The sequence below is a fragment of the Hyaena hyaena genome, unplaced genomic scaffold, assembly GCF_003009895.1.
Source record: "Hyaena hyaena isolate Hyena2069 unplaced genomic scaffold, ASM300989v1 scaffold_146, whole genome shotgun sequence".
Lineage (NCBI taxonomy): Eukaryota > Metazoa > Chordata > Mammalia > Carnivora > Hyaenidae > Hyaena > Hyaena hyaena.
The window spans coordinates 1,062,344-1,082,335 of NW_024080778.1; the positions used below are offsets into that span (position 1 = coordinate 1,062,344).

The window sequence follows — 19,992 nt, forward strand, 5'->3', positions numbered from 1 at the left end:
AGAGGCATAAAAACATTGACCTACAGGGTTGCAGTAATTAATTGAGCTAAAGTATGTATGGTGTTTGCTATTTAGTAAACCACTTAATAAAAGCGAATTATTGCTTGGTCTTAACTTTTTTCTAAATTATATGGAGCCTACAATCTTGATAAGCATATACAAGATAGTCACTGGAAATATATTAGTGAAATAATTGTTGGTTGATAAACATAATTAAACACGTATAAATTCTACTCAACTAATATCAACTCCTTTTTCTAGTATTTTCATGTTCTGTGTCTTTATGAGTCACCCAAAGAGGATGTTGGTGGTGGCTATTAAGTTTTGTTAAGACAAGTGGTAAAATATGTGGTTTTTCTTTTTTTTAAATATAATTTATTGTCAAATTGGTTTCCATACAACACCTTGTCCTCATCCCAACAAGTGCCCTCCTTGATGCCTATCGCCCACTTTCTATGTTTTTTCTTCAGAGGCACTTGCATTTTACAGTAAAAGAGCAGAGCTATCTTTTGTCAGATGTTTCCTTTTGGCTTAGAACTTAGCTACACAAGTACTATGACTCCTGTTTTCCTTGGTTTTTATTTTGTAAACAAACATGTCTTTTAAAAAATGTATAAAGTGCTTTTTAGGTGCTTAAAGTACTTAAATGTTTTATTGTAGTAAAATATGCATAACATAAAAATTGCCAGTTAGCCATTTTTAAGGGTCCAGTTCTGTAGCATGAAATTCATCCACATTGTTGTGCAGCCATCACCACCATCTGCCTCCAGAACTTTTCATCTTCCCAGAACTGAAACTTTGTATTAAACAATAACTCCCCATTCCCTGCTTCCCTCTGCCCAAGCCTCTGGCAGCCACCATTCTACCTCTGTCACTATGAATTTGACTACTCTAAGTATCTCATGGAAGTGCAATCATACAATATTTGTCCTCTTGTGACTGGCTTATTTCCCCAGGCATGTCTTTAGGGTTCATCCATATTGCAGAATGTGTCAGAATTTCCTTCTTTTGTAAGGCTGAATAGTATTTCATTTTATGTATATACCACATTTTGCTTATTCATTCATCCACCAGTGGGCACTTGGGTTGCTTCTGCCTTTTGCTATTTTGAATAATGCTATTTGTTTTGTTTTGTTTAATGGCATAATTAGGCACCATTTACATACACTTCATGATATGATGATTTAATGTATAATACCACGAGCATGGAAATACTGGTGTAATATAAACTAATCAGAATTCAAGTATAATTTTTGAACTCCATTACTGTATTTTACTAAGTTAAATTTTGTTCCATTTGTGTTTCATTACAATAAATATTGAGGATTTTTAATCTTTTTTTTTTTTTTTAAGTTATACAATACACTTGAAATTGAGTCCTTCTTTAGTGCAGGGCAAATTTCATTTCCTTTTAATTAAAAAGTCAATCTTTCCCTTGAAAATTACCAATCATATAGAGAATTGGTAAACTTGAAATTGCAATTCTTTTAAACACATACACTTCACTTAAGAGCATCATTAGGGAATACTGGACTAGATCTAGTCAGACACCCAAATAAGGGGAGTTTAGCAACTAGCCTAAAATTCATAGAATTGATTATAATGAATACTTTCTTATGCTGAGTAAGTTAGCTTTATTCACTAGGTGGTAACCATTTCTTTAGTCTTGGCCTATACTGCCTGATATAATCAGATTAGATAAAAGTTTAGTCATATATCCAGAGCATCTTTAGAAACCATAAAAGATCATATTTCTAAGAATTGATGAGAGATTAGACAGCTTTGGAGCAATTAAAAGATAAGTCAGAGAATGGTGATTCATATATCCCAAGAGTGTGAGATTTTATTTTCAGTATTTAGGATTCTAGGGAGAATCTGGAGGGCTTTTTAGAACCAGTTGACACAAACTAAAGAATTTTTGATGTTGCTTGATTTTAAATTTTGTTTTTTAGGAAAATAAATAATGTTTTAAAAACTAGGTTATTGGAAATCTATCTATCATCTATCTATCTATCTATCATCTATCTATCATCTATCATCTATCTATCTATCTATCTATCTATCTATCTATCTATCTATCTTGCATAGATTATTTCTTAACCAAGGAATTTTAGTAAGATAGTAATGCTGAAACTATAATAAATATAGAGTAATTGTTCTATGATTATTCTGTAGTTAATGTTTGTACATTATTATGGAAAGTTGGTGAAAACAATACCAGCTAAGTCTGATCTGTTTTAAAAAGACACTAAATGGTCAGTAATTCTAGAAAGTTTTTTATAGTTAGGAAGACATCCCTCATTAGAGCATTTATTCATTTGTGGGTAAATTTCAATGGAACAGTAATGACATCTGTTAACATTCATGCATTTTAAAAATGAGGTGAGGGGTACCTGAGTGTCTCAGTCAGTTAAGCTTCCAACTTCAACTTTGGCTCAGGTCACTATTTCACGGCTTGTGAGTTTGAGCCCCGCATTGGCATCGGGCTCTGTGCTGACAGCTCAGAGCCTGGAACTTGCATCAGATTCTGCGTCTTCATCACTCTCTGCCCTACCCTCCCACTTGAGCTCTGTCTCTCTCTCTCTCAAAGATGAATAAATGTTAAAAATTTTGTTTTAAATTGAGGTGAAATACACATAAGGTGAACTATTTTAATGCATACAATTCAGTGGTATTTTTGTACATTCACAATATTGTGGAAACTACTTTTTTTTAACTAAGTGCTAAAAATATTAATATCTATTAATATTAAAAAGAAACTACTTTTATTAAGCTAGAGACCTTTTAAACATTTTCAAATTTCTCTTTTTGCAGGTCATACCTAGTTTTCAACCAGTCAAAATAGAAGTAAGGAAAACAGAGATTGATATCTAATAATCATTTGTATTTGCATTTACAGAGCTAATACAATTAGAAATATTAAATTAATAAATGAAATGAGAACATTATTTACTTTTTCAAAGTTTCCAGTCAAGAAATATAATCTTAAGAGTAACTAGTTTCTTTCACAAAATTCAGTGACAATTTGATATGTAGATTATCTTGGGATCTAAAATTGATCAGTCATGGCAAAATGGTAAAGAATGTCGATATATACATAATATATTTCAGCATTAAAATTTGTCAGTGTGCGTAAAGATCCCAGTGTCAAGTTGGTCCCAGTGTCAAGTTTTAATTGTTACAGAGGCAGTTGTTTTTCCCATTTTAACTATAGGTTCCATTTTCCTTGTTTTGCATAAGTATTGATTATATTAATGGTAGTTATTTTTGAAACATGCTGTTAAAATAAATTAGATAGCTCCAAGAAACTTTTCACTACATCTCTATATTTCCCCTTCTCACTGCCCCCTCCAGCCCGAAATAGAACTTCTTGCTATATAATATCCCTAGGGTTTATCCAAAGTATAAATTCCCATTTTCTTGACAGTCTAGAAATTATGACCATAGTTTTTACTCATCCCATAAGTACCCTTAGGAGCTATTACTTGATTAACTAGACAGGAGAGAACTACTAATGGCCTTAGAAACTTAAGAAGCCTAATAGTTTCTCTTTTTAAGAATCGTAATGGGGCTGGACAGATTTTAGAAAAAATTACAGAAAGATAAATCAGAATATGATTTTACATAGCATTGTGATGGCCTTTGTGTGGCTTTACTTTCTGTATCTTAAGGTAATAGCAACTGATTTGTTTGAAGTAGCTTAGATAAATTAAAGTCTCTGTGTGAGTGTGTTTACATCACACATTCGTTATGTGTTCAGATAAAATTATTTCCAGCAGACGTTCAATCCAGAAACTTTCATTAAGTATAGAAACCAGAAATGACTCCTTGGTCATTTCTATTGTCTACATTATCATCTATCTGATCCTGTACAACAGCTGGCTATTATAGGCTTTCCATCATTTTTTCATAAATATGCATATATAATATCCATTTTAAAAATCCTAATTATTTAAGAAAAAAAGTTGAATATAAAATAAAATGTAGGTAGCACTAAATCAGGCGTTTCACAATGATATCAATTCAACATCCATAGAGATATGTCTGATTTCTGTGCTTTGTAGGCTCATTTATATTTAGCAACTCCTAACCTCAGTGACATAACACATATGTTATCTGTATGGCTTACAATCAAAACTGCATATGTGGGCAATGTCATAATTTTTATATTGTAAGTTCCCCTGGGTAGAGATTATATTTTATGAATATTATATAAAATCACCTTAGCACATAGCCCTGTCATACAGTTCAGTAGGCTCAATCAGTATTCACTGATGAACATTTAAGAGCAGTGTAGTTTTCCATGTATTTCAATATTTAATTGCTGAAATCTAATATACATTAAATTATTCAATATTATTCAACTTTTCTTTAATGATGTCAAGTGATCCTTCAGGAAATCATTTCTGAAATGCCTTTTGAGCATTGTCTATTGGCAATGAATGGATTCATTGCTGAAGTGATTTGATTCCACAAATGTTTGTAGAATATTACTGTATATGAGTATTTTGCTGGAAAGTAGGGCAACAAAATTAAGTAGGCAGCTCACAATTTAGGGGAAGTATGTGGAGATTGAAGATATTTCAGAGAGATGGATATGATAGTACAAATAAATGTGCTGTGATAATAAATTGTTGTGGAGGAATAATTGATTTATTTTGTGTATTTTATTTTTATTTTTTTAATGTTTATTTATATTTGAGAGAGAGAGAGAGAAAGAGAGCATGAGCAGGGGCAGAGAGAGACAGAAACAGAATCTGAAGCAGGCTCCAGGCTGAGCTGTCAGCACAAAGCCTGACATGGGGCCCAAACTGATGAGCCATGAGATCATAACCTGAGCCAAAGTCAGATGCTTAACCGACTGAGTCACCCAGATGCCCCTATTTTGTGTTTCTGAAAAATACTTCAAAGAAGAGGTAAAGATGTGTGTGAATATATGCAAGACAGAGGAGGGGGAGAAGAGAAATGGGTGGGAAGAAGATTCCAAAAAAGTGAGAAGCATAAGTCAAATCATGGAGCATGGGTATTTGTGAAATGGTGAGAAGGCTGATGCAGCTAATCTCCAAAATGTGGGTGGAAGAGGGTCAATGAGGAAATCAGTCAGAGGCTAAAGCCCAAGCATGAAAAGTCATTGAATGCCATGTTAAAAGTGTGGCGATGAGGAGCCACTAGAGTTTGGAAAGCAAGGGAGAGACAAGAGTGTAAATGAGAAACAATTATTGAAGCACTATTGAGGATGTGCTGGCACTGAGCAAAACTGGTGGCAGGGAGAGAAATCATGGGCCCTGGGAAAGAGCAGGGCAGAGAGAAGGTGACAGAGTCAGGAGACATTCTATGAGAGGTGACAAATGAATAGTCATTCAAGACAGTTTCAATTTTTCTAATTTGAGTACCTGGTGAAAAGGTAGAACGGACATTTGTTTTGGATAAATTGATTTTGGAGTTTCTTTGTAAAGGTAAGAGCAAGCTATTTTTGCATGTTAAGTAATGTTTGGAATTGATTGCAAAATATGTATAAGTAAAATCAACCTTTGCTAGTGTCTTAAAATAATGTTATTAAATACAATTTCTTCAAGTTTAATTTCTTTATCTGGAAAATTGTGTGGTTTGAGTTAAGAATTAAACAATCACTGAGATTCTAAATTCTGTGACTAGAAGTTTCTGTTGATCTAGTTTATTTGAACTGAAATATTCCCATACAACAGTAATAGTAAGACACTGGTATGAAGTTCAAGTTCTTTATACTTTGTCTCTGCCATATTTATTTTCACTTTAATTTATACTTCCTGGACCCTTACAAAACTGCCTCGGAAGTGAGGAAGCTTGCCCTAATAACCAGTTTAAGAAGGATTAGTCGTTTCTGACCTCTGTTAAAGAGAAAGTTTTACACGACATTGTTAAAAAAACAGTAAAGCAGACTTTATTCAGGGGGATTGCCAAGATAAGCAATGGAGTTTTGCAGTGGGGGAGAGAGATTGGACTCAACTCCAAAGACAAGATTGAAAAGTGGGGATTTGTAGCCAAGGAGCAGGGTGAAGATTCTTGCTGACGGCAGGCAAGAGTGATCACACAACCACTTGATCAAATCAGATTTTGAGAGTGATCAGGTGTAGAGCTTGGAAGATACTGGCTAAACCAACTTAACATGATTCTTGCTCAAACTGAACAATGAAGAGACAAACACGAAAGCCCAAAGATCGAGACCTAGTTGAAAAAGAGCTCAGAGGAGCCTAAAGTTTGGAGAGAATTTTGTCACCTCTTAGATCAGAGATCCTGACCATCTGTTATTTTCTACAATGAAAACAATTTTTTTTCTTGATTTGGGGAACCATTCAAAGCAATCCATTGAGAGAAACAACACATTCTCCTTTTAAGATTGGTTTTTAAATACACAAATGGAGATAGTTGGAGAGCCCGGGTGACTCAGTTGGTTAAACTCTGACTTCGGCTCAGGTTATGATCTCATGGTTCTTGAGTTCAAGCTCCATGTCAGGCTCTGTGCTGATAGCTCAGAGCCTAGAGCCTGCTTCAGATTCTGTGTCTCCTCTTTCTGCCTCTCCCCTGCTCACACTCTGTCTCTCTCTCTCTTTTTCAAAAATAAATAAAAACATAAAAAGTAAAGAAATACTCTACTGTATTTTCAATGGATTGTCAGTACAGACCCTGAAATAGGATGGATTAAAAAAAAACCCACCTGATTACAAGTAGTTCCTCTAAGTAGACATTTCAAAAGCAGTTTCTCCTTCACTAATTATCCTGGCCCAGGGTTCAGAGGAGTGAGCGGTTCTTTTGGGGCTGTGTACAGACTCACAGTGAGCAAAGTGAAGCCTCATTTTCTGGTGCTAGTGGATCTTTGATGAGGAAGCTCAGAGCCTCATGTCAGGTCTCTTTAGGTTGGAAAAGAGGACCGAGTTTCACTGATTTAATGTTAATCAGTGAGTATGTTTGCAATTTAGAAGTCTGCATCTAAATTCTGTTAATCACTGGACATTTCAAATTGAATAACAAGCTGAGATGTAAGCTTGGATTGCAATTAGGAAAATGCAGGTGAGGAATGCAAACGTTGCCAAGGGCCTTTAAGTGCTGCATATTTTACTTCTCTTGCCGTGGCCCGCACTTATAAGAGAATCTAGTGATTCAAGGTCCACACCATTTTGGATTTTTTTACACATTTTTGTGGTCCTTGTTCCAGTCTGTGTCAGGCCTCTGCGAAGTGCTCTATTTCCAGCATATAAACAGGTTTGGTCTGAAGATGTTAGCAGATTCCAGGGACATATTGACTCAACAGTCTTAAGCCCAGTAGTTACGCAAGTATAAAATTTGGAGGTCATTAATTGAAATGAAATAATGGGAAATGAGAAAAGGAAACTCCGTATTCTGCAAGAGTGGAAACCCACTTCTCAGCCTTTACGGGAAATTGCTGTAGGGGGACATGGACTACATCACTGCTGCCTCTTGACAGGTTCACCTTGGAGAGATACAAATTAAATCCTTTCAGTTGCTGTTTTGAAGCTAAAAGTGTTTGACCAGTTCAGCCCCTGAATGGTGTTTAAGGAATAAAGAGAAAAGAGCAGGAAGTTCTAATTGGCAAATTACTCCTTGTTATTTAGTTTGGCTTCCAAGTTGGACATTCCAATAATGAGCAGCTTTGTGGGACTAGCCCTTGAGCAGAACCAGGGGGCTTTTTGTTCAATTACTATTTAATGTGAAGATATTCAAGAAACATATTGTAACATTTAAGCCATCACTTCCTATTAAACAAATATTGTTGTAAGATGATTTTTAAATTTCTCTCCATGGATGGTCTTAAGATTCTGAACTAAGTGAAGTGTAAATTGCAGATAAGATGTAAATGAATTTTTCTTGTTACATGGTATTTTTAGGGGTGTTATTACTTATTGACAGTTCCTCAAAATGTTAGAATATATGTTTACCTGATAGTTGTCTTAATTTCTTCATTATGGTGGTTCTAATCCTGATTAGAAAAAGAAACCTCAAAAGATTTTTTAAAAGTCATTTTAAAATAATTTACAGCAAGGTGAACATTTCTTTTTGATGTTAATATTTTCATATGTTAATGAATTTATTTGATAGTTCGTTTAATAAGTTACAGAAGATGTTTCTGACATTCATTTTGATTTACACACTTAAATTGGAAAAAAATGGGTTTCAATTTTGCAGAATTACCTTACAGGCTAATTGCTACTACTTTAACATCGAGAGTTATTGCAAATTTGGAGATATATCCAAGTAGTTAACAGAAAAAGTATTTTTTGCTTTCTATCTTTATGGTACCTCTGAACTTCAGTATTTGATCTTCTTAAAAGTAATAAAAGGAATGAAATAAAGAATGAAAGTTTTGTTCAGTGAAAGACAATTTTAAGGATAAATGATTAGGTATCCTTTTTCATTAAACTTCACAGAATGTGGCTACATAATTTAAATAAATAAAAGCTAAGATTTTAGTTGAAAACCTCTGTCTACTTTTATTGTATAGAGAGGATCATTGGATTTACAGGAAAAAGAGAGCTTTTCTTTCTTGATTATTGGAACTTTCCATATTCACTTAACAGTTTGTTATTTGGCTAAAGGATTTTATGACATCAATATTACTTGAAACAATCATGCAGTTGAAATGACTGAATTAATTACCAGTTTCCTTTTTATAATGAAATGTCTCACACAGGAATAATTCGTATAATGCTTTTGGAAATGCTAATGGATCCTGGGGTACTAATGTCTGAATACTCACAAAACGTGCCTCCCCAAGTGGGCTATGGACTTACCTATGTTGTGAAGTGCTGCGCAGAGGTGTCAAACTGGAAAATGGAATACTCTTCCGATGAGATGAGAGTCTGAAATTCCTAAACGTGTTTAGCTTCAAAATAAAAAAGAATGAAACTGCTTTTTACCCCCTCCTCGTATTTTAATTTCATTAAATTGGAGTATACATTTGAAAATAGTGATAATAATCAAGAGTGTTTCAACACTGTGACTCCCTTGAGATGCACGTGGGACAAACTCACTCCTTGATTCATGGGTTCAGCTCTTTTAATTTGATGAAAAGTTTTACTAAGCACTCCACAGATATTTTTAAAGTATTTTTGGAGTATTGTACTAAGTTGTGATTGGTAGATGATGGGGGAAGAGGGAGGAGGCATGTCACTGCAGTGTATGTGTGACTTGCATAGCAATCCCATTGTTTCCAATAATCAATAATCTGATGGGGTATAATGTGATTAGCTACCCTTTTATGATCCCATTAGCCTACACTTTTTTTAATGGTAATTGGTAATGGATTGATGGAATGAATAGAGTACCAGACTCTAGGGGGGAAATGGTTAGGAAGGTAACACCAATATTCTAGATTGAAGATGATAGAGAGCCTAAATTAGGACAGTGAGCCCGTGGATCTGAAGAAGAAGGGAGAGATACTACAGTTTCTAAGAGATTAATCAGGTTAATTATTGATTGATTAGAAGTGAGGTGGAAGTTTTATACAGAATATTGAACTTTAGAACTAGAATTTTGTAGGAGAAGTTGTGATTTGCTTAAATGTTTATGTTGAGTGATGGTTCTAGATTATTCTGACAGTTTTACTGAATGTTTAAAATTGCGAATATGGACATATTAAATGTTCTTCCTGCTTAAAACCCTTTCATTCTTGTTCCTTTATATTAATGCTCGACCCAGTTCTTTAACATGGTAAATTAGCTCTCTATTGCTTTTTAAGGAAATTATCCCCAAACTTAGTGGCACACATTTATTATCTCACTGTTTCTGTGGGTCAGGTGTCCAGGAGTGTCTCCTGGAGGTGTCCAGGAGGCTGACTCCTGGTCTCTTGTAAAGCTTTAGTCAATATGTCAGATAGGGCTACAGTCATCTCAGGTTGCAACATGGGCAGGGCTTCTAAGCTCACTCATGTGAGCCTCAGAGGACATGTGGCCTCTCCATAGGATTGCCTCATGGCATGGTGCATGGCTTCCTGTAAAATGAGAGATTGATGACGGATCCAGAGGGAGAGGAAACACCTAAGACAGAAGCCACAGTCTTTTTATAACCTAATCATACAACAAACAGCCCATCACTTTTGCTGTATACTCTTCATTAGGAGTGGGGCAATAATTCAGCCCCTTTTCCAGGGCTGAAGGCTACACAAGTAGGATATCTTCACAGCCAAATCAAACTTTTTTCAGTTCCTGAATTGCTCTACACTCTCTTTTGCCTCCAGAATTCTCCTCTTCACTTGGCTAACGCATGTGTCCCATAGATTTCAGCTTCAGTGTCATTTCCTTGGGAAGCATTTTCTATTCTTCCTCATGTCCCCAAATTAGAGTAAAAACTCTTGCTTATTCCACAATTTTAGATATATCAAACTTTAAGGTTATTGCTTTTTAAATTGTTTATATTTGTTGAATGAGTGGCTAAATGAATATCAATATACATGAGATGTGGTCAGTATGATCAACAGGCTTATGGCCTGATACCTATGAATCTATCAGAGAGCCACTAGATGTAACTGCCTCCAAGTACATTTTGTTGAACCAGGTCTCAGATTTGTTACTTTGGGGGAAAAAGGCAAGATTTCTGTTTTATATAACTTTATTTTTTCTCTTTTCATTCTTATGACTAAATATGTGAACCTGTGTTGCAGACTGAATTTGGAGTCTAGAGAATAAGATTAAGAAAAAGATTAAGTGAAACTGCAATTATTTGGTACAAACCAGTCCCTGTTTTCAGTTTAACTGCCCTCACTTGTTTTGATAGTTAATAGTGGGTTACATTAAGAATGATAAAAAAAAATTGAACTTGAGAATGGTATATTATATTTTCTTTCAACCCACATGTAGTCAAAGGTGGCATTAAAATTTTTGTGTTGGAAATGTGGACAAAATTGTATTTTTTGTCTTGACAATTGGGGCAACTTTATGGATTCTGCATTTCTCTGTACTCTAAAAATGAGAAGAACAAATTATTATGATTATTATTGAAGTATAGTTGACATTCAATGTTATATTAGTTTCAGGTGATTCAACAATTCTATACAGTATTCACTGCTCACCGCAAGTGTAGCCGCCATCTGTCACTAAAAACATTATTATAATATTTTGACTGTATTCCCTACACTGTACTTTCCATCTCCATAACTTATTATTTTTATTTATTTTTGTTTTTAATTTTAATTCCACTATAGTTAACATACAGTGTTATATTAGTTTCAGGTGTACAGTGTAGGGATTCAGCAATCCTATACATTACTCAGTACTCATCATGATGAATGAACTCTTAATTCTCTTCACCTATTTTACCCATTCCCCACCCATCTCTACTCTGGTAACCACCAGTTTGTTCTCTATAGTTAAGAGACTGATTCTTGGTTTCTTTTTTTCTTTGTTCATTTATTTGGTTTCCTAAATTCCACATATGAGTGAAATCATATGGTATTTGTCTTTCTTTGACTGACTTGTTTCACTTAGCATTATACTCTCTAGATCCATCCATGTCTTTGCAAATGGCAAGATTTCATTCTCTTTTATGATTGAATAATGTTATATTGTATATATGTACCACATCTTTTTTTTTTTAAACATAACAAATAAGATTTTTTATTTATTGCCATTAAATGTCTGAATTTTAAACAGATTCTTGGACTGGTGGCTCATATCCATCAACTCGTTCAACTTTAGCACCGGTCTCATCCCCAGTAGCTTTTCCAGAACTACTACCTTCACCATGAAGCTCCATGAGCTTTCCCAATTCAAAGTTGGGCTTCTTAAGCATTTTACTTTTCTAACAAAGACATCATGGAGTTGATAAATAGACTGGCAAGCTTTTTCTATGTCTTTTCCAATGCTGTCTGGAATAAATTTGTTGAGCACTTCTTTCAAGTCATTTGTCTGCACCTCTCGGGTCATGATTTCCATCATCTTTTTCCGAATTTGGCGGACCTGCTGGTGCTGAGCATAAGAGGTCCTTTGAATCTGATTGTTACGTTTTTTTAGTAAAACCGACACAAAAAAGATGAAGCAAATACCCATCGGTAGTCTTGACATCAACATGAGCCTCCATCATGGTCTGCCATTTTTTGACCATGGAGCACATTTTGTCCCGGGTAAGATCCATGCCATGGAAATTAGTCAAGCAGTTTTTGCCCTGAACATCTTCAGTAATCAGCTTGAATTTCCTAAATGCAACTTCATCATTCTGCAGTTCAGCAAGGCTTACTTCAAACACACAACCCTTGAGGCCATCAGATGTGATTTTGGTTCCTTGAGTTCTCGTGACTAGTGTTTTTCCCATATTTCTTATATTAAACATTGCCAGTGCTTTTACATCATACCAATCTTTCTTTGAAAATGGATCAACCACTTTCTTCTTGGCTCCCTTTTTGCCACCTTTTGTAAGGTGCTTGTTCTTGCCAACTGCCATAGCGCTGCTCAGGAAGCCAAAAGGTATATACCACATCTTTTTATCCATTCATTTATTGATGGACACAGGCTGCTTCTATAATTGGCTATTGTAAGTAATGCTGCAATAAACATAGGGGCATATATATCTTTTCAAATTAGTATTTTCATATTCTTTGGATAAATACCCAGTAGTGGAATTACTGGATCATATGGTATTTCTATTTTTAATTTTTTTGTGGAAATTTTATACTGTTGTCCACAGTGGTTGCACCAGTTTGCATTCCTACCAAGAGTGCACAAGGAATCCTCTTTTTCAACATCCTTGCTAGCCCTTGTTGTTTCTTGTGTTTTGATATTAGCCATTATAAAAAGTGTGAGGTGATATCTCATTATGATTTTGATTTACATTTCCTTGGTGATGACTGATATTGAGCATCTTTTCATGTATCTATTGGCCATCTGTATGTCTTCTTTGGAGAAATGGCTGTTCATGTATTCTGCCCATTTTTAATTGGATTGTTTGGTGGGGTTTTGTGTGTGTGTGTGTGTGTGTGTGTGTGTGTGTGTGTGTTTCATTATATAAGTTCATTATATATATTGGATACTCACATTTTATCAGATGTCATTTTGCAAATATCTTCTCCTATGCAGTACATTGTCTTTTAGTTTTGTTGATGGTATTATTTGCTGTGCAAAACTGTTGTAGCTTGATGTAATCACAAAAGTTTATTTTTGCTTTTATTTCCCTTTCCTCAGGATGCATATCTAGAAAAATTTTTCTGAGGCTGATGTCCAAGAGATTACTGTGTTTTTTAGGAGGTTTATGGTTTCAGGTTTCACATTTAGACCTTTGATCCATTTTGAGTTTATTTTTGTGTACTGTATAAGAAAGTAGTCCAGTTTCATTCTTTTGCATGTAGCTGTCTTGTTTTCCCAACACCATTTGTTGAAGACACTGTCTTTTCTCCATTGTGTATTCTTGCCTATTCATTGTAGATTAATTGAACATATCTGCATGAGTTTCTTTCTGGCCTCTCTATTCTGTTTCATTGATCTATGTGTCTGTTTTTGTGCAAGTACCATACTGTTTTTATTAGTACAACTTTGTAGTATGTCTTGAAATCTGGGATTGTGATATTGCAAAGCAATATCAAAAAAATCAAGATTGCTTTGGCTATTCAGTGTCTTTTGTGGTTTCATTCAAACTTAAGGAATATTTTTTCTAGTTTCTGTAAAAAAAATGTTATTGGTATTCTGATAGAGATTGCACTGAATCTGTAGATTGTATTGGGTAGAAAGGATATTTTAACAATATTTATTATTGCAATTCATGAGCATGGTAAAATTTTTTCACTTGAGAAGAACAAATTCTTTTTAGTGAGTATATACAGTGAAGCAGTGCAGCAAGGACAAATTAATCAAAGAGAGTCTGTTCATTTCCTCACTTCATACCCACTCCTCAATTCGATGTAACTTGTCTTCTACTTCCATGTCTTCATGGACTTTCTTCTGACAAAATTGTCCAATCCCAGCTTACTACCAATAGCAGGGAGCTCCAGGTGCTTATGTCATTGAAATTTTCTACTGTATTTCACTCCGACTGTCACCTCTTTTTTTTTTTTAATTTAATTAATTTATTTTGAGAGAGAGCAAGTGGGGGAGGGGTAAAGAGAGAAGGAGACAGAGAATTCCAAGTAGGCCCCGTGCTGCCAGTGCAGAGCCTGATGCGGGGCTTGGACCCATGAAATTATAATATCATGACCTGAGCTGAAACCAAGAGTTGGACATTTAACAGACTGAGCCACCCAGGTGCCCTGTCACCTTTCCTTGAAAACTCTCTTTTCGAGGGAGTTTCAAGATACCACTCTCTTGTTGGTGGTTCTCCATCTCCCACTCCTTGTTCTATTCCTTGTTCACATTTTTTTTGGGGTAGTTTCTTCACATCTGTCTTCTTGAGCTCCTCATCTTGGTCTACAAGAGATTTTTTTCTTGCATTTTATCTGCCATCTGTGTTCTGATGACTTCAAATCTCCAGCTCAGACCTCTCCAAGTCTCAGGCTTTCATTTCCAATTTCTGTTGACCTTCCCACCTAGATGTTTCATAAGCATCTCAGACTCTAAATTTGCTTCCTCTCTGTACCTTCTTGCCCATCTCAGTTGGTGGTTCTATCATCCATCCAGTTCATGCAATGATTCTAGATTCCTTCTTTTCCATCATCCATTCCTTTATGCAATTATTTGATTGTTAAGTCTAGGCTATCTTACCTTCTAAATATGTGGTTCTCAAACTTCTTCTTCCCTAGACATCTGGGAACTATGATACACTTATAGACTTCATTAATAATAGATCACAGTATCAGTAATTCTCATTGAAGAAGGGGAGTACACTCCTTAGGGGAAATCCTTAGAGGGGGTGAAGGGGCCAGGCCTCTACATGGTTTTAAGAGATTCCTAGAATGGAGAATTGCTGCCCAAAGCATTGTGGGAATATGATTCTCTTTTGCTTGCAGATGTTACTGTTTTAGTTCAAGCCTTTATCAGTTCTGTACCTGACAGCTGGAACACTATTTCACCTCCAGTCTAATCTATCTTTTACATAATTGTCAGAGTAATTGTCTAATATAAAAACCTATCATCTCCTACTTAACACTTTTAGAAGTGTTACCCATAAGAAAACAAAAACAAGTTCTATGATCTGGCCTCTGTCTCCCTTTCCAATTCTCTGCTTTCATGTAATCCACAGCCATGTGGAATTTGTCATTTCTGAGCATTGCATTCTTTTTTCCTCTTTGTTCTTCCCTTTGTCTGAGGTGCTCTTTCCTTTGTTCTTTATTTGGTTGACAGTTGCTTATCATTTAATACTTGTTTCTTACAAAAAATGTTTCATGCCCCCATTCCTTTACCCACAGTCCCCCCCCCCAAGATATATTCAATATCTGCAGATAGAGTTTTGTGAAAATCAAAATTACTGCACTTGCCACAGTTCACTGATATCATCTGTTTTTTATTTTCATTCCATTGAATGAGAATTTTTGAGGCTGTAGACCATGCCTTATTTATCTTTATCTCTGATGTCTATATAGTATCTCTATATTTTCATAACTGTTAATTGAAGAAAAGGGTAACAACAGATTTAAGCAATGTTCCTACTGTGTGTCAACCACCATTCTGCACTTTGAGGACTATAGTAATACATTTTTTAAAAAGGTAGTAAATTCATACCTCCATAGATCTTACATTAATTTGTTAATACAAGTTAATATAATAACCATTGATAGTTACATGAACATTTTTGATTAGGAGAAGGGACTTTCCTGATAAACATTGAACAAATTAGATCCTTTATTGGTGAATAATCGAATCTCTGCTAATTATTCTTAATTTGTAGTATGGATATTTCTTCCTCCAACATTTCTTCATGGGCACGTACATATTAGGTGGGTTGTTCAAAAAATGTAAATTGTAAGTAAATATTGGACAGCATTGGACAATAGTGAAAAGTTATATTAAAATAGGATCTAGCATTTCAGTTAAAATTTTAATACTATTGCATCACAGCAGCAAACCTTCCTTTAATAACATATAACTACAAAATGTATTATTATTTCAAGAATTGCACAAACAAAATTGTAAAATTCATTTCCTTACATTTATTCCATACAAAATATCATGATAAGCAAGAGAAGAATTAAGAAAAAAGAAAAAGAAGAATTCTGTCTTATCTTTGAAATTAAGAACGTAGAATAAACCTGTTTGTTGATAGGCCCATAGCACCAGTCTAATGGGAATAGATGCTGTTCTAATTAATGTTGTAAATGGACTCTATATTTAAAGTTATCTTTATAAACAATGAATACAGTCATTTTCAGGAGGAAAAAATCAGATCCAAAAATCAAGTATTTTATTAGGAAAAATGTAAATGAATATGTAAAACTATACTTATTTTGTGCCATATTATATCACCATGAATTAATTCTCACAACTATAAATACTACTATTCAGTATTTGCAAGTGGAAAAAAAACCAGAGCATATTTCCACAAAGTTATGTCAGACTTTAGAAAGTTTAAAAAATTACATTATTAAAAGAAGCTTTGAAAATTATCTTTTTCACTCATACCTCCTAAAAATGAAAAAAAATCTGTATCATTAATTCTTTATTTTCAGAGGATAATGCATAACCCCAGAAAACACATTCCATCAAAACTTTTATTTGGGTTTAATATGTTTTCCTAATAGATAATTGAAATTTTTCCTTTTTACTTTAAAAAATAGATTCTATGATTAAATTAATGTTGCAATATAGTTCATTTAAAATGTTGTTGAATCAACTTACTAAACAACTTTTGATTTTTAATTTAAATTAAAATCTTTTTATATAGTGTCAGTTATAAAAGTGGGTAAAAGCAAATCTGAGATCAGACCCTTATTTCATATTTACTAATCATAACCAATCTGGCAGTATTTGGTTCCAAGAAAAATTCTTCAAAGGTGCTGGAAATAGCCTTTTTCTTGAGAATCTGGAACAGATTGCGTGTGTGTCTGTCTGTCTGTCTGTTTCTGTGTGTGTCTTATGTATTATATATACTTGATTATATATATACACACATATGTGCATGTATATGAATATGTATATATACACACACATATACACACACATATGACTCTAAGCTATTTAAAGTTTAATGGCTTTCCCTGTCTGAGATGCTTGAGTGAGCACCAACCAGTCCCTCTGTGACATTGTTTATTGATGCATTTGTGACTATCCCTCTACCCCTGTTCTTTTTTCTTTTTCAAATCTAATATTTAAAATTTTAACATTAATTTTAATCACTGGCACTTTGCAGCACCATGAATCTCCATATTTACTTATGATGAACTTAATTAGCAATCTTCATCTCTATCAAAGGATAGAGCTCCTTCCTACCTGCCTCCATGGTAGCTTGGCAGCTAGGGGAGACCTGGGAGCATCACCGTCTCTCGGTCTTCCATTAAGTGGTGTCATTGGCAAGTGTGCTGACATTGTCCACCAGTGGCTCATGCTTCCCATCTGACACAGTAGGGTGTCTGGCCATGGGTTGTCACTATCCACGTGCACTGGGATGAGTTCCTGGTAGGAGTGAAGGTGAAGGAAGGCTGCTTTCTGTGATGGATTTGGCTTGGTATGTGCTGCCCTGCCTGTCCATGTACATCCTACTCTTTCTTTCCTGAATACAAATTACATCTAGATAATGATGTATAAGACGAAAGATTTTATTGCCCTGGTTGGCAGTACCTTGATAATGTATCTTTCGTTTTCCTGTACCATGCTCATAGACTCCTCTCATCTTTTTCCCTTGTATATTTTTATTGAATATCTGTAAAATACGTGGTATAAAAACCAAAGCATGTATCCTACCAAAGATAATCTGACGAAATCAGGCAGTGAATACAGCAGTGTATTTAAAACTTTATTTAGAATAATCTTTTTAAAAAATGTTTATTTTTTCTTGAGGGAGGGTTGAGGGAGGGCAGAGAGAGAGAGAGAGGGAGATGCAGAAAATCTGAAGCAGGCTGCAGGCTCTGAGCTGTTAGTACAGAGCCTGATGCAGGACTCGAACCCACAAACTTTGAGATCATAACCTGAGCTGAAGTTGGATGCTTAATGGACTGAGCCACCCTGGTGCACCTTATTTAGAATAATCTTATTTTCAATCATCTTTTACATTTCAGTGATTTCATTATTTAGAGTAGCACTGTCTAATGGAAATACAATGTTAAGTACATATACAATTTAAAATTTTCTTTTTTTATTGTGTGTTGTTTTATTATTATTAGTGTTATTATTTATCTTTTTATAGTTTCAAGTCCATTTAATTAACATACAATGTAATATTAGTTTCAGGTATAGAATTTAGTGACTCATCATATACAACACCCAGTGCTCATCACAAGTGCAATTTAAAATTTTTCTAATAGCTACAGTTAAAAAAAGTAAAAAGAAATTGGTGAAATTTCTTTTAATGATATATTTATTTAATTCACATGTCTAAAATATTCTCTGTAACAATCAAGAAAAACATCGCTCTTGAGATTTTTTCATTCTTTCATACTAAGTCTTCAAAAATGGCAGAACCACCTTTTTTTTTATATCTTTCTCTTTTTTTGGGTATAGTTGACACCCAATGTTACATTAGTTTCAGGCGTAAAACAGTGATGTGATATGTCCTTGTAAGAGCTTGTCATATAGGTTAAATATGATTGTCTAAGTAGATCATATTGCCCAATAATTTGAAATAAAATTGTTAGAAGTATGAATCTTCATTCACTACCATTATGCTGAAACTCATTCCTAGTAGATATTGTGCCTTGGAGTATATTAAATAATGATGCTATGAAACTACTATAATTAGCAAGGTAATTAAAATCATTTTATTTCTTTTTATATCATTCCTTAAAAATATATTTTTAATATATGAATAACAGACTAATGGTTCAGTAGTACATAATTTATAAATAAATATGTATTATAAGTGCAGGTTCAAAATTGAGAGGAGTGCATGATCAAAGATGTTGATGACCACTGGCATACAGGACAAAGGTCAAATATTTCCAATTAGTTTTTAAGGTTAGTTTTCTTTGCCCATATATATATATTTTTTTTTACAAATATAGTTTATTGTCAAATTAGTTTCCACATAACACCCAGTGCTCATCCCCACATGTGTCCTCCTCCATGCCCATGCCCCCTCGCCCCCTACATCCATCAGTTTTCAGTTTTTGTCAGCATTCAAGAGTCTCTCATGGTTTGCCTCTCTCCCCCTCCCCCACCATTTCCCCCCTTCTTCTCCCCCTTGTTCCTCAGTTAAGTTCCTCCTAATCCTCCTATACGTGCAAACATAGGATATTTGTCCTTCTCTGCCTGACTTATTTCGCTCAGCATAACACCCTCAAGGTCCATCCATGTTGCTACAATGGCCAGATTTCATTGTTTCTCATTGCCATGTAGTATTCCATGGTATAGATAAACCACATCTTCTGGATCCATTCGTCCGTTGATGGACACTTAGGCTCTTTCCATGTTTTAGCTATTGTGGAGAGTGCTGCTATGAACATTGGGGTACATGTGCTCCTATGCATCAGCATTTCTGTATCCCTTGGGTAAATTCCTAGCAGTGCTATTGCAGGGTCATAGGGGAGTTCTAGTGTTAATTTTTTGAGGAACCGCCACACTGTTTTCCAGAGGGGCTGCGCCAATTTACATTCCCACCAACAGTGTAAGAGGGTGCCCGTTTCTCCACATCCTCGCCAGCATCTAGAGTTCTTTGATTTGCTCATTTGAGCCACTCTGACTGGCGTGAGGTGGTATCTCAGTGTGGTTTTGATTTGTATTTCCCTGATGAGGGATGCTGAGCATCGTTTCATGTGTTTCTTGGCCATCTGGATGTCCTCTTTGGAGAAGTGTCTGTTCATATCTTCTGCCCATCTCTTTACTGGGTTGTTTGTTTTTCAGGTGTGGAGTTTGGTGAGTTCCTTATAGATTCTGGATATCAACCCTTTATCTGATATGTTGTTTGCAACTATCTTTTCCCATTCCATTGGTT

General features: G+C 34.9%; 1 protein-coding gene and 1 pseudogene across 2 annotated transcripts in view; one reads left to right on the forward strand and one right to left on the reverse strand.

Annotated features, from left to right (window-relative positions):
* COL25A1 (collagen type XXV alpha 1 chain) overlaps positions 1-19,992 on the forward strand; it is a 455,910-nt gene that overhangs the window by 144,129 nt on the left and 291,789 nt on the right. The gene's annotated exons all lie outside the window — the stretch shown is intronic.
* LOC120236136 lies at positions 11,618-12,429 on the reverse strand (annotated as a pseudogene).